Source organism: Lynx rufus, unplaced genomic scaffold, assembly GCF_022079265.1.
Source record: "Lynx rufus isolate CCGP_SWC_20201006 ecotype Redwood Valley unplaced genomic scaffold, mLynRuf1.p SCAF_23, whole genome shotgun sequence".
In the NCBI taxonomy this organism is placed as follows: domain Eukaryota; kingdom Metazoa; phylum Chordata; class Mammalia; order Carnivora; family Felidae; genus Lynx; species Lynx rufus.
In genome coordinates, this window is record NW_025814838.1 from 8023647 (window position 1) to 8038273 (window position 14627).

General features: G+C 41.5%; 1 protein-coding gene across 1 annotated transcript in view; it reads right to left on the reverse strand.

Moving 5' to 3' along the window:
- The window catches only part of LOC124517903 (phospholipid-transporting ATPase ABCA3-like), a 188133-nt gene that overhangs the window by 158384 nt on the left and 15122 nt on the right, over nt 1-14627 (reverse strand). The gene's annotated exons all lie outside the window — the stretch shown is intronic.

Here is a 14627-nt window from a genome sequence, read left to right on the forward strand (position 1 = left end):
GCCAAGCGTAGACGAGAGGCCCACGGAAGAGGGCAGGAAGGGCAGAGAGGCAGTGCCCACTACAAGGACTGGTGGGAGGGAGCTGAGGCGGAGGGGCGGCCCGCCAGCCAAGCAGAGGCCCCGAGTCTGGCTTGCAAAAGTGAAGGGGCCGGACGGAGTGTGTTCAGACAGCAAGCAGGACTTAAGATCTGGAAGGTTATAAGTTAACAGATCTGCTCATAGAACAGGAAGGCTGGAAGACAACAGGAGGGAGAGTTGTTGATCCCCAGATGACAGAGCTCAGCTTGGTGGGGAACAAAGGCGCTCACCAGCGCCATCTCCCTCGCCCACCCCCCAGCCAAAATCACAAATGTAACCAGTTCCCATCACAAAACTTGCTTGCACCGCGCAGACACCCAACCTAACGCTGTCCTTCTGCAGATACATCCCTCTGGCGGGTCTGACTCCCTCCCGGTGCTGCAGGGCCCCTCCTGAAGTGGATCTGCAAAGGAAAAGCAAGCTGAGCCTGCCTCTCCTGCCCCTGTGTACCTTGCTGATCCACCCCAGCTAATACGCCAGATCCCTAGCACCACAAGCCTGGCAGTGTGCAAGTAGCCCAGATGGGCCACGCCACCCCACAGTGAATCCTGCCCCTGGGAGAGGGGAGGAGAAGGTACACAACAGTCTGACTGTGGCCCCAGCAGTGGGCTGGGGGCAGACATCAGGTCTGACTGTGGCCCCGCCCACCAACTCCAGTTATTCAAGACAGCACAGGGGAAGTACCCTGAAGTTCTGCACCACTCCAGGGACTATCCAAAATGACGAAACGGAAGAATTCACCTCAAAAAAACTTCCAGGAAATAATGACAACTAAAGAACTGATCAAAAACAATATAAACAATATAACAAAAAGTGAATTTAGAATAATAGTAATAAAATTAATCGCTGGGCTTGAAAACAATATAGAGGACAGCAGAGAATCTATTGCTACAGAGATCAAGGGACTAAGGAACAGCCAGGAGGAGCTCAAAAATGCTATTAATGAGCTGCAAAATAAAATGGAGACGACCACAGCTTGGATTGAAGAGGCAGAGCAGAGAATAGGTGAACTAGAGGATAAAATTATGGAAAAAGAAGAAGCTGAGAAAAAGAGAGATAAAAAAAATCCAGGAGTGTGAGGGGAAAATTAGAGAACTAAGTGATGCACTAAAGAGAAATAATCTATGCATAATTGGTATTCCAGAGGAGGAAGAGAGAGGGAAAGGTGATGAAGGTGTACTTGAAGAAATCATAGCTGAGAACTTCCCTGATCTGGGGAAGGAAAAAGGCATTGAAATCCAAGAGGCACAGAGAACTCCCCTCAGACGTAATTTGAATTTATCTTCTGCATGACATATCATAGTGAAACTGGCAAAATACAAGGATAAAGAGAACATTCTGAAAGCAGCTAGGGATAAACATGCTCTAACATATAAAGGGACACCTATAAGACTCGTGACCGATCTCTCTACTGAAACTTGGCAGGTCAGAAAGGAATGGCAGGAAATCTTCAATGTGATGAACAGAAAAAATATGCAGCCGAGAATCCTTTATCCAGCAAATCTGTCATTTAGAATAGAAGGAGAGATAAAGGTCTTCCCAAACAAACAAAAACTGAAGGAATTCGTCACCACTACACCAGCCCTACAAGAGATCCTAAGGGGGATCCTGTGAGACAAAGTACCAGAGACATCGCTACAAGCATGAAACCTACGGACATTACGATGACTCTAAACCCATATCTTTCTATAATAACACTGAATGTAAATGGACTAAATGGGCCAACCAAAAGACACAGGGTATCAGAATGGATGAAAGAACAAGACCCATCTATTTGCTGTCTACAAGAGAATGATTTTAGTCCTGAGGACACCTTCAGATTGAAAGTGAGGGGATGGGAGAAGGAGGGAAGATGGCGGCGTAGGAGGACGCTGGGCTCACCGCGCGTCCTGCAGATCACTTAGATTCCACCTACACCTGCCTAAATAACCCAGAAAACCGCCAGAGGATTAGCAGAACGGAGTCACCGGACCCAAGCGCAGACAAGAGGCCCACGGAAGAGGGTAGGAAGGGCGGCGAGGCGGTGCGCGCTCCACGGACTGGCGGGAGGGAGCCGGGGCGGAGGGGCGGCTCTCCAGCCAAGCAGAACCCCCGAGCCCGGCTTGCAAAAGCGGAGGGGCCTGACGGACTGTGTTCCGACAGCAAGCGCAACTTAGTGTCTGGGAGATCATAAGTTAACAGCTCTGCTTGGAAAGCGGGAAGGCTGGAGGACAAAGGGAGGGTGAGCTGCGGAGCCCCCGGACGACAGAGCTCAGTTTGGCGGGGAACAAAGGCGCTCGCCAGCGCCATCTCCCCCGCCCATCCCCCAGCCAAAATCCCAAAGGGAACCGGTTCAGGCCAGGGAAATTGCTCGCTCCGCGCAAACACCCAACTCTGTGCTTCTGCGGAGCCAAACCTCCGGCAGCGGATCTGACTCCCTCCGGCTGCCACAGGGCCCCTCCTGAAGTGGATCACCTAAGGAGAAGCGAGCTAAGCCTGCCCCCCCTGCCGCCGTGCACCTTGCCTTCCCACCCCAGCTAATACGCCAGATCCCCAGCATCACAAGCCTGGCAGTGTGCAAGTAGCCCAGACGGGCCACGCCACCCCACAGTGAATCCCACCCCTAGGAGAGGGGAAGAGAAGGCACACACCAGTCTGACTGTGGCCCCAGCGGTGGGCTGGGGGCAGACATCAGGACTGACTGCGGCCCCGCCCACCAACTCCAGTTATACACCACAGCACAGGGGAAGTGCCCTGCAGGTCCTCACCACACCAGGGACTATCCAAAATGACCAAGCGGAAGAATTCCCCTCAGAAGAATCTCCAGGAAATAACAACAGCTAATGAGCTGATCAAAAAGGATTTAAGTAATATAACAGAAAGTGAATTTAGAATAATAGTCATAAAATTAATCGCTGGGCTTGAAAACAGTATACAGGACAGCAGAGAATCTCTTGCTACAGAGATCAAGGGACTAAGGAACAGTCACGAGGAGCTGAAAAATGCTTTAAATGAAATGCAAAACAAAATGCAAACCACCACGGCTCGGATGGAAGAGGTAGAGGAGAGAATAGGTGAACTAGAAGATAAAGTTATGGAAAAAGAGGAAGCTGAGAAAAAGAGAGATAAAAAAATCCAGGAGTATGAGGGGAAAATTAGAGAACTAAGTGATACACTAAAAAGAAATAATATACGCATAATTGGTATCCCAGAGGAGGAAGAGAGAGGGAAAGGCGCTGAAGGGGTACTTGAAGAAATTATAGCTGAGAACTTCCCTGAACTGGGGAAGGAAAAAGGCATTGAAATCCAAGAGGCACAGAGAACTCCCTTCAGACGTAACTTGAATCGATCTTCTGCACGACATATCATAGTGAAACTGGCAAAATACAAGGATAAAGAGAAAATTCGGAAAGCAGCAAGGGGTAAACGTGCCCTCACATATAAAGGGAGACCTATAAGACTCGTGACTGATCTCTCTTTTGAAACTTGGCAGGCCAGAAAGAATTGGCACGAGATTTTCAGTGTGCTAGACAGAAAAAATATGCAGCCGAAAATCCTTTATCCAGCAAGTCTGTCATTTAGAATAGAAGGAGAGATAAAGGTCTTCCCAAACAAACAAAAACTGAAGGAATTGGTCACCACTAAACCAGCCCTACAAGAGATCCTAAGGGGGACCCTGTGAGACAAAGTACCAGAGACATCACTACAAGCATAAAACATACAGACATCACAATGACTCTAAACCCGTATCTTTCTATAATAACACTGAATGTAAATGGATTAAATGCGCCAACCAAAAGACATAGGGTATCAGAATGGATAAAAAAACAAGACCCATCTATTTGCTGTCTACAAGAGACTCATTTTAGACCTGAGGACACCTTTAGATTGAGAGTGAGGGGATGGAGAACTATTTAGCATGCTACTGGAAGCCAAAAGAAAGCTGGAGTAGCCATACTTATATCAGACAAACTAGACTTTAAATTAAAGGCTGTAACAAGAGATGAAGAAGGACATTATATAATAGTTACAGGGTCTATCCATCAGGAAGAGCTAACAATTATAAATGTCTATGCGCCGAATACCGGAGCCCCCAAATATATAAAACAATTACTCATAAACAGAAGCAACCTTATTGATAAGAATGTGGTAATTGCTGGGGACTTTAACACCCCACTTACAGAAATGGATAGATCAACTAGACACACGGTCAATAAAGAAACAAGGGCCCTCAATGAGACACTGGATCAGATGGACTTGACAGATATATTTAGAACTCTGCATCCCAAAGCAACAGAATATAATTTCTTCTCGAGTGCACATGGAACATTCTCCAAGATAGATCATATACTGGGTCACAAAACAGCCCTTCATAAGTTTACAAGAATTGAAATCATACCATGCATACTTTCAGACCACAATGCTATGAAGCTTGAAATCAACCACAGGAAAAAGTCTGGAAAACCTCCAAAAGCATGGAGGTTAAAGAACACCCTACTAACGAATGAGTGGGTCAACCAGGCAATTAGAGAAGAAATCAAAAAATATATGGAAACAAACGAAAATGAAAACACAACAATCCAAACGCTTTGGGACGCAGCGAAGGCAGTCCTGAGAGGAAAATACATTGTAATCCAGGCCTATCTCAAGAAACAAGAAAAATCCCAAATACAAAATCTAACAGCACACCTAAAGGAAATAGAAGCAGAACAGCAAAGGCAGCCTAAACCCAGCAGAAGAAGAGAAATAATAAAGATCAGAGCAGAAATAAACAATAGAGAATCTAAAAAAACTGTAGAGCAGATCAACGAAACCAAGAGTTGGTTTTTTGAAAAAATAAACAAAACTGACAAACCTCTAGCCAGGCTTCTCAAAAAGAAAAGGGAGATGACTCAAATAGATAAAATCATGAATGAAAATGGAATTATTACAACCAATCCCTCAGAGATACAAACAATTATCAGGGAATACTATGAAAAATTATATGCCAACAAATTGGACAACCTGGAAGAAATGGACAAATTCCTGAACACCCACACTCTTCCAAAACTCAATCAGGAGGAAATAGAAAGCTTGAACAGACCCATAACCAGCGAAGAAATTGAATCGGTTATCAAAAATCTCGCAACAAATAAGAGTCCAGGACCAGATGGCTTCCCAGGGGAGTTCTACCAGACATTTAAAGCAGAGATAATACCTATCCTTCTCAAGCTATTCCAAGAAATAGAAAGGGAAGGAAAACTTCCAGACTCATTCTATGAAGCCAGTATTACTTTGATTCCTAAACCAGACAGAGACCCAGTAAAAAAAGAGAACTACAGGCCAATATGCCTGATGAATATGGATGCAAAAATTCTCAATAAGATACTAGCAAATCGAATTCAACAGCATATAAAAAGAATTATTCACCATGATCATGTGGGATTCATTCGTGGGATGCAGGGCTGGTTCAACATTCGCAAATCAATCAACGTGATACATCACATTAACAAAAAAAAAGAGAAGAACCATATGATCCTGTCAATCGATGCAGAAAAGGCCTTTGACAAAATCCAGCACCCTTTCTTAATAAAAACCCTTGAGAAAGTCGGGATAGAAGGAACATACTTAAAGATCATAAAAGCCATTTATGAAAAGCCCACAGCTAACATCATCCTCAACGGGGAAAAACTGAGAGTTTTTTCCCTGAGATCAGGAACACGACAGGGATGCCCACTCTCACCGCTGTTGTTTAACATAGTGCTGGAAGTTCTAGCATCAGCAATCAGACAACAAAAGGAAATCAAAGGCATCAAAATTGGCAAAGATGAAGTCAAGCTTTCGCTTTTTGCAGATGACATGATATTATACATGGAAAATCCGATAGACTCCACCAAAAGTCTGCTAGAACTGATACATGAATTCAGCAAAGTCGCAGGATACAAAATCAATGTACAGAAATCAGTTGCATTCTTATACACTAACAATGAAGCAACAGAAAGACAAATAAAGAAACTGATCCCATTCACAATTGCACCAAGAAGCATAAAATACCTAGGAATAAATCTAACCAAAGATGTAAAGGATCTGTATGCTGAAAACTATAGAAAGCTTATGAAGGTAATTGAAGAAGATTTAAAGAAATGGACAGACATTCCCTGCTCATGGATTGGAAAAATAAATATTGTCAAAATGTCAATACTACCCAAAGCTATCTACACATTCAATGCAATCCCAATCAAAATTGCACCAGCATTCTTCTCGAAACTAGAACAAGCAATCCTAAAATTCATATGGAACCACAAAAGGCCCCGAATAGCCAAAGGAATTTTGAAGAAGAAGACCAAAGCAGGAGGCATCACAATCCCAGACTTTAGCCTCTACTACAAAGCTGTCATCATCAAGACAGCATGGTATGGGCACAAAAACAGACACACAGACCAATGGAATAGAATAGAAACCCCAGAACTAGACCCACAAAAGTATGGCCAACTCATCTTTGACAAAGCAGGAAAGAACATCCAATGGAAAAAAGACAGCCTCTTTAACAAATGGTGCTGGGAGAACTGGACAGCAACATGCAGAAGGTTGAAACTAGACCACTTTCTCACACCATTCACAAAAATAAACTCAAAATGGATAAAGGACCTAAATGTGAGACAGGAAACCATCAGAACCTTAGAGGAGAAAGCAGGAAAAGACCTCTCTGACCTCAGCCGTAGCAATCTCTTACTCGACACATCCCCAAAGGCAAGGGAATTAAAAGCAAAAGTGAATTACTGGGACCTTATGAAGATAAAAAGCTTCTGCACAGCAAAGGAAACAACCAACAAAACTAAAAGGCAACCAACGGAATGGGAAAAGATATTTGCAAATGACATATCGGACAAAGGGCTAGTATCCAAAATCTATAAAGAGCTCACCAAACTCCACACCCGAAAAACAAATAACCCAGTGAAGAAATGGGCAGAAAACATGAATAGACACTTCTCTCAAGAAGACATCCAGATGGCCAACAGGCACATGAAAAGATGTTCAGCGTCGCTCCTTATCAGGGAAATACAAATCAAAACCACACTCAGGTATCGCCTCACGCCAGTCAGAGTGGCCAAAGTGAACAAATCAGGAGACTATAGATGCTGGAGAGGATGTGGAGAAACGGGAACCCTCTTGCACTGTTGGTGGGAATGCAAATTGGTGCAGCCGCTCTGGAAAGCAGTGTGGAGCTTCCTCAGAAAATTAAAAATAGACCTACCCTATGACCCAGCAATAGCAGTGCTAGGAATTTATCCAAGGGATACAGGAGTACTGATGCATAGGGGCACTTGTACCCCAATGTTCATAGCAGCACTCTCAACAATAGCCAAATTATGGAAAGAGCCTAAATGTCCATCAACTGATGAATGGATAAAGAAATTGTGGTATATATACACAATGGAATACTATGTGGCAATGAGAAAAAATGAAATATGGCCTTTTGTAGCAACGTGGATGGAACTGGAGAGTGTGATGCTAAGTGAAATAAGCCATACAGAGAAAGACAGATACCATATGGGTCACTCTTATGTGGATCCTGAGAAACTTAACAGGAACCCATGGGGGAGGGGAAGGAAAAAAAAAAAAAAGAGGTTAGAGTGGGAGAGAGCCAAAGCATAAGAGACTGTTAAAAACTGAGAACAAACTGAGGGTTGATGGGGGGTGGGAGGGAGGGGAGGGTGGGTGATGGGTATTGAGGAGGGCACCTTTTGGGATGAGCACTGGGTGTTGTATGGAAACCAATTTGTCAATAAATTTCATATATATAAAAAAATAAATAAACTGTGTTTCTTGTAGGTAGCAAAAAAAAAAAAAAAGAAAGTGAGGGGATGGAGAACTACTTATCATGCTACTGGAAGTCAGAAGAAAGCTGAGGTAGCCATACTTATATCAGACAAACTAGACTTTAAATTAAAGGCTGTAACAAGAGATGAAGAAGGGCATTATATAATAATTACAGGGTATATCCAACAAGAAGAGCTAACAATTATAAATGTCTATACGCCAAATACAGGAGCCCCCAAATATATAAAACAATTCATCACAAACATAAGCAACCTTATTGATAAGAATGTGGTAATTGCAGGGGACTTTAATACCCCACTGACAACAATGGATAGATCATCTAAACACATGGTCAATAAAGAAACAATGGTCCTGAATGATACATTGGATCAGATGGACTTGACAGATATATTTAGAACTCTCCATCCCAAAGCAACAGAATATACTATCTTCTCGAGTGCACATGGAACATTCTCCAAGATAGATCATATACTGGGTCACAAAAGAGCCCTTCATAAGTATACAAGAATTGAGATCATACCATGCATACTTTCAGACCAAAATGCCATGACTCTTGAAATCAACCACAGGAAAAAGTCTGGAAAACCTCCAAAAGCATGGAGGTTAAAGAACACCCTACTAAAGAATCAATGGGCCAACCAGGCAATTAGAAAATAAATTAAAAAATATATGGAAACAAACGAAAATGAAAATACAACAATCCAAATGCTTTGGGATGCAGCAAAGGCAGTCCTGAGAGGAAAATACATTGCAATCCAGGCCTATCCCAAGAAACAAGAAAAATCCCAAATACAAAATCTAACAGCACACCTAAAGGAAATAGAAGCAGAGCAGCAAAGACACCCTAAACCCAGCAGAAGAAGAGAAATAATAAAGATCAGAGCAGAAATAAACAATAGAGAATCTAAAAAACTGTAGAGCAGATCAATGAAACCAAGAGTTGGTTTTTTGAAAAAATAAACAAAATTCATAAACCTCTAGCCAGGCTTGTCAAAAAGAAAAGGGAGATGGCCCAAATAGATAAAATCAGGAATGAAAATGGAATTAGTACAACCAATCCCTCAGAGATACAAGCAATTATCAGGGAATACTAGGAAAAATTATATGCCAACAAACTGGACAACCTGGAAGAAATGGACAAATTCCTAAACACCCACATGCTTCCAAAACTCAAAGAGGAGGAAATAGAAAGCTTGAACAGACCCATAACCAGCGAAGAAACTGAATCAGTTATCAAAAATCTCCCAACACATAATAGCCCAGGACCAGATGGCTTCCCAGGGGAGTTCTACCAGACGTTCAAAGCAGAGATAATACCTATCCTTCTCAAGCTATTCCAAAAAACAGAAAGGGACGGAAAACTTCCAGACTCATTCTATGAAGCCAGTATTACTTTGATTCCCAAACCAGACAGAGACCCAGTAAAAAAAGAGAACTACAGGCCAATATGCCTGATGAATATGGATGCAAAAATTCTCAATAAGATACTAGCAAATCGAATTCAACAGCATATAAAAAGAATTATTCACCATGATCAAGTGGGATTCATTCCTGGGATGCAGGGCTGGTTCAACATTCGCAAATCAATCAACATGATACATCACATTAACAAAAGAAAATATAAGAACCATATGATCCTGTCAATCGATGCAGAAAAAGCATTTGACAAAATTCAGCATCCTTTCTTAATAAAAACGGTCGAGAAAGTTGGGATAGAAGGAACATACTTAAACATCATAAAAGCCAATCATGGAAAGCCCACAGCTAATATCTTCCTCAATGGGGAAACACTGAGAACTTCCCCCTGAGATAAAAAACACAATAGGGATGTCCACTCTCACCACTGCTGTGTAACATAGTGATGGAAGTGCTAGCATCAGCAATCAGACAACAAAAGGAAATCAAAGGCATCAAAATTGGCAAAGATGAAGTCAAGCTTTCACTTTTTGCAAATGACATGATAATATACACGGAGAACCCGATAGACTCCACCAAAAGTCTGCTAGGACTGAGACATGAATTCAACAGAGTTGCAGGATACAAAATCAAGGTACAGAAATCAGTTGCATTCTCATACACTAACAATGAGGCAACAGAAAGACAAATAAAGAAACTGATCCCATTCACAATTGCACCAAGAAGCATAAAATACCTAGGGATAAATCTAACCAAAGATGTAACAGATCTGTATGCTGAAAACTATAGAAAGCTCATGAAGGTAATTGAATAAGATATAAAGAAATGGAAAGACATTCCGTGCTCATGGGTTGGAAGAATAAATATTGTTAAAATGTCAATACTACCCAAAGCTATCTACACATTCGATGCAATCCCAATAAAAATTGCACCAGCATTCTTCTCAAAACTAGAACAAGCAATCCTAAAATTCATATGGAACCACAAAAGGCCCCGAATAGCCAAAGGAATTTTGAAGAAGAAGACCAAAGCAGGAGGCATCACAATCCCAGACTTTAGCCTCTGCTACAAAGCTGTCATCATCAAGACAGCATGGTATGGGCACAAAAACAGACACATAGACCAATGGAGTAGAATAGAAACCCCAGAACTAGACCCACAAAAGTATGGCCAACTCATCTTTGACAAAACAGGAAAGAATATCCAATGGAAAAAAAAAGACAGTCTCTTTAACAAATGGTGCTGGGAGAACTGGACAGCAACATGCAGAAGAATGAAACTAGAACACTTTCTCACACCATTCACAAAAATAAACTCAAAATGGATAAAGGACCTGAATGTGAGACAGGAAACCATCAAAACCCTAGAGGAGAAAGCAGGAAACGACCTCTCTGACCTCAGCCATAGCAATCTCTTACTCGACACATCCCCAAAGGCAAGGCAATTAAAAGCAAAAATGAACTACTGGGACCTTATGAAGATAAAAAGCTTCTGCACTGCAAAGGAAACAACCAACAAAACTAAAAGGCAACCAACGGAATGGGAAAAGATATTTGCAAATGACATATCGGACAAAGGGCTAGTATCCAAAATCTATAAAGAGCTCACCAAACTCCACACCCAAAAAACAAATAACCCAGTGAAGAAATGGGCAGAAAACATAAGTAGACACTTCTCTAAAGAAGACATCCAGATGGCCAACAGGCACATGAAAAGATGCTCAACGTCGCTCCTCATCAGGGAAATATAAATCAAAACCACACTCAGGTATCACCTCACGCCAGTCAGAGTGGCCAAAGTGAACAAACCAGGAGACTATAGATGCTGGAGAGGATGTGGAGAAATGGGAACCCTCTTGCACTGTTGGTGGGAATGCAAACTGGTGCAGCCACTCTGGAAAACAGTGTGGAGGTTCCTCCAAAAATAAAAAATAGACCTACCCTATGACCCAGCAATAGCACTGGTAGGAATTTACCCAAGGAGTACAGGAGTACTGGTGCATAGGGGCATTTGCACCCCAATGTTTATAGCAGCACTCTCAACAATAGCCAAATTGTGGAAAAAGCCTAAATGTCCATCAACTGATGAATGGATAAAGAAATTGTGGTTTATATACACAATGGAGTACTATGTCGCAATGAGAAAGAACGAAATATGGCCCTTTGTAGCAACGTGGATGGAACTGGAGAGTGTGATGCTAAGTGAAATAAGCCATACAGAGAAAGGCAGATACCATATGTTTTCACTCTTATGTGGATTCTGAGAACCTTAACAGAAACCCATGGGGGAGGGGAAGGAAAAAAAAATAAGGTTGGCGTGGGAGAGAGCCAAAGCATGAGACTCTTAAAAAGTGAGAACTGAGGGTTGATGGGGGGTGGGAGGGAAGGAAGGGTAGGTGATGGGCACTGAAGAGGGTATCTTTTGAGATTAGCACTGGGTGTGGCATGGAAACCAATTTGACAATAAATTTCATATATTAAAAAAAATACTTTGGCTATTCGGGTCTTTTGTGATTCCATACAAATTTTAGGATTGCTTGTTCTAGCTTCGAGAAGAATGTTGGCGCAATTTTGATTGGGATTGCATTGAATGTGTTAATTGCTTTGGGTACCATTGACATTTTCACAGTATTTATTCTCCCAATCCATGAGCATGGAATGTTTTTCCATTTCTTTGTATATTCTTCAATTTCCTTCCTAAGCTTTCTATAGTTTTCAGCATACAGATCTTTTACATCTTTCATTAGGTTTATTCCTAGGTATTTTATGTTTCTTGGTGCAATTGTGAATGGGATCAGTTTCTTTATTTGTCTTTCTGTTGCTTCATTATTAGCGTATAAGAATGCAACTGATTTCTGTACATTAATTTTGTACCTTGCAACTTTGCTGAATTCATGTATCAGTTCTAGTAGACTTTCGGTGGAGTCTATTGGGTTTTCCATGTATAATAGCATCTCATCTGGAAAAAGTGAAAGCTTGACTTCATCTTTGCCAATTTTGATGTCTTGATTTCCTTTTGTTGTCTGATTGCTGATGCTAGAACTTCCAATACTATGTTAAACAACGTGGTAAGAGTGGACATCCCTGTGTTGTTTCTGATCTCAGGGGGAAAGCTCTCAGTTATTCCCCATTGAGGATGATTATTAGCTGTGGCCTTTTCATAAATAGCTATTATGATGTTTAAGTATGTTCCTCCTATCCCGACTTTCTCAAGGGTTTTTATTAAGAAAGGATGCTGAATTTTGTCAAATGGTACGTCTCCAAAGGCAAGGGAATTAAAAGCAAAAGTGAACTATTGGGACCTCATGAAGATGAAAATCTTCTGCACTGAAAAGGAAACAATCAACAAAACTAAAAGGCAACCAATGTAATGGGAAAAGATATTTGCAAATGACATATCAAACAAAGGGCTAGTATCCAAAATCCATAAAGAAGTCACCAAACTGCACACCCAAAAAACAAGTAACCTAGTGAAGAAATGGGCAGATGACATGAATAGATACTTCTCTAAAGAAGACATCCAGATGGCCAAGAGGCACATGAAAAGATGCTCAACGTCACTCCTCATCAGGGAAATACACATCAAAACCACACTCAGATAGCACCTCATGCCTGTCAGAGTGGCCAAAATGAACAAATCAGACTAGAGATGCTGGCGAGGATGTGGAGAAACGGGAACCCTCTTGCACTGTTGGTGGGAATGCAAACTGGTGCAGCCACTCTGGAAAACAGTGTGAAGGTTCCTCAAAACATTAAAAATAGATCTACCGTATGACCCAGAAACAGCACTCCTAGGAATTTACCCAAGGGATACAGGAGTGCTGATGCATAAGGGCACTTGTACCCCAGGGTTTATAGCAGCACTTTCAACAATAGCCAAATTATGGAAAGAGCCTAAATGTCCCTCAACTGATAAATGGAATTAAGAAATTATGGTTTATATACACAATGGAATATACGTGACAGTGAGAAAGAATGAAATCTGGCCTTTTGTAGCAACATGGATGGAACTGGAGAGTGTTATGTTAAGTGAAGTAAGTCATACAGAGAATGACAGATACCTTATGTTTTCACTTTAATGCGGATCCTGAGAAACTTAACAGAGGACTATGGAGGAGGGAAAGGGGAAAAAAAATTAGAGAGAGGGAAGGAGGCAAACCATAAGAGACTCTTAAAAACTGAGAATAACCTGAGGGTTGATGGGGGGGTGGGAGGGAGGGGAAAGTGGGTGATGGGCATTGAGGAGGGCACCTTTTGGGATGAGCACTGGGTGTTGTATGGAAACCAATTTGACAATAAATTTCATATTAAAAAAATAAACACACCTACCAATTTTTTTTTCAAAATAAACAAAAAAGAAACCAACTTGACAATAAATTTCATATTAAAAAAATAAACACACCAATTTTTTTCAAAATAAACAAAAAAAGAAACCAGTTTGACAATACATTTTGTATTAAAAAAAACCCCAAACCCGGTCCCCACTCTAAGGGCACTTTGAGGTGGGGTATTGAGAGATGATTAGGTGATGAGGGATGAGCCCTCATGCATCAGAATAGTGCCATTATAAAGCAGACCCTGGAGAGCTTGCATTCCTTCTGTCACAGGAGGAGACAGTGATGAGGTGCCATCTATGAACCAGAAACACAGAGTGGGTTCTCATCAGACATTCTGAATCTGCTGGCACATTGATCTTGGACTTTCCCGACTCCAGAAATGAGAGAAGTAAATTTCTATTGCTTATAAGGTATACTGTTTGATATTTTTGTTATAGTAGCCTGAAGGGATTAAAACACATACACTTAGGACTTGTGTATTTTTTTGTTTGTATGTTATACTTCAATGAAAATTTTTTAAAAATGAAATATAAATAAGTCACAATGTTGACATTTATGTACCATGTTCTGGGGACTCAAAGAAAAAACTTTAAATTATCATTGAGAATTAAAAAGAGACCATCAACAAGGAGATAGCAGCACAACATTTGTGACAAGTAAGTTAACTGTGTGTACACCAACCAGAAAAGAAAGAGGAAAGCATTACAGTCAGAGGAAACATAAACATAAAGGAAGTTTCAAAAAAGCCATTCGTTTGATGGATGGATAAGGAGATGTATGACAAGAGCCCTGAGTGAGAAGAGCTGGATGGGGAGAAACAACATGAGCCTGATACATGAAGTGTTGTGGCCACTAAGAAAGGAAAGAGAGAAAATATGATTCAAGATTACATAAGGAGATAAGTGACATGGAGATGGCCGATGTGAACAGTCACATCTAACAGCTACTGAGTATTCAACTATGCGCCTGGCAATCTATCAAACACTCAACATGCATT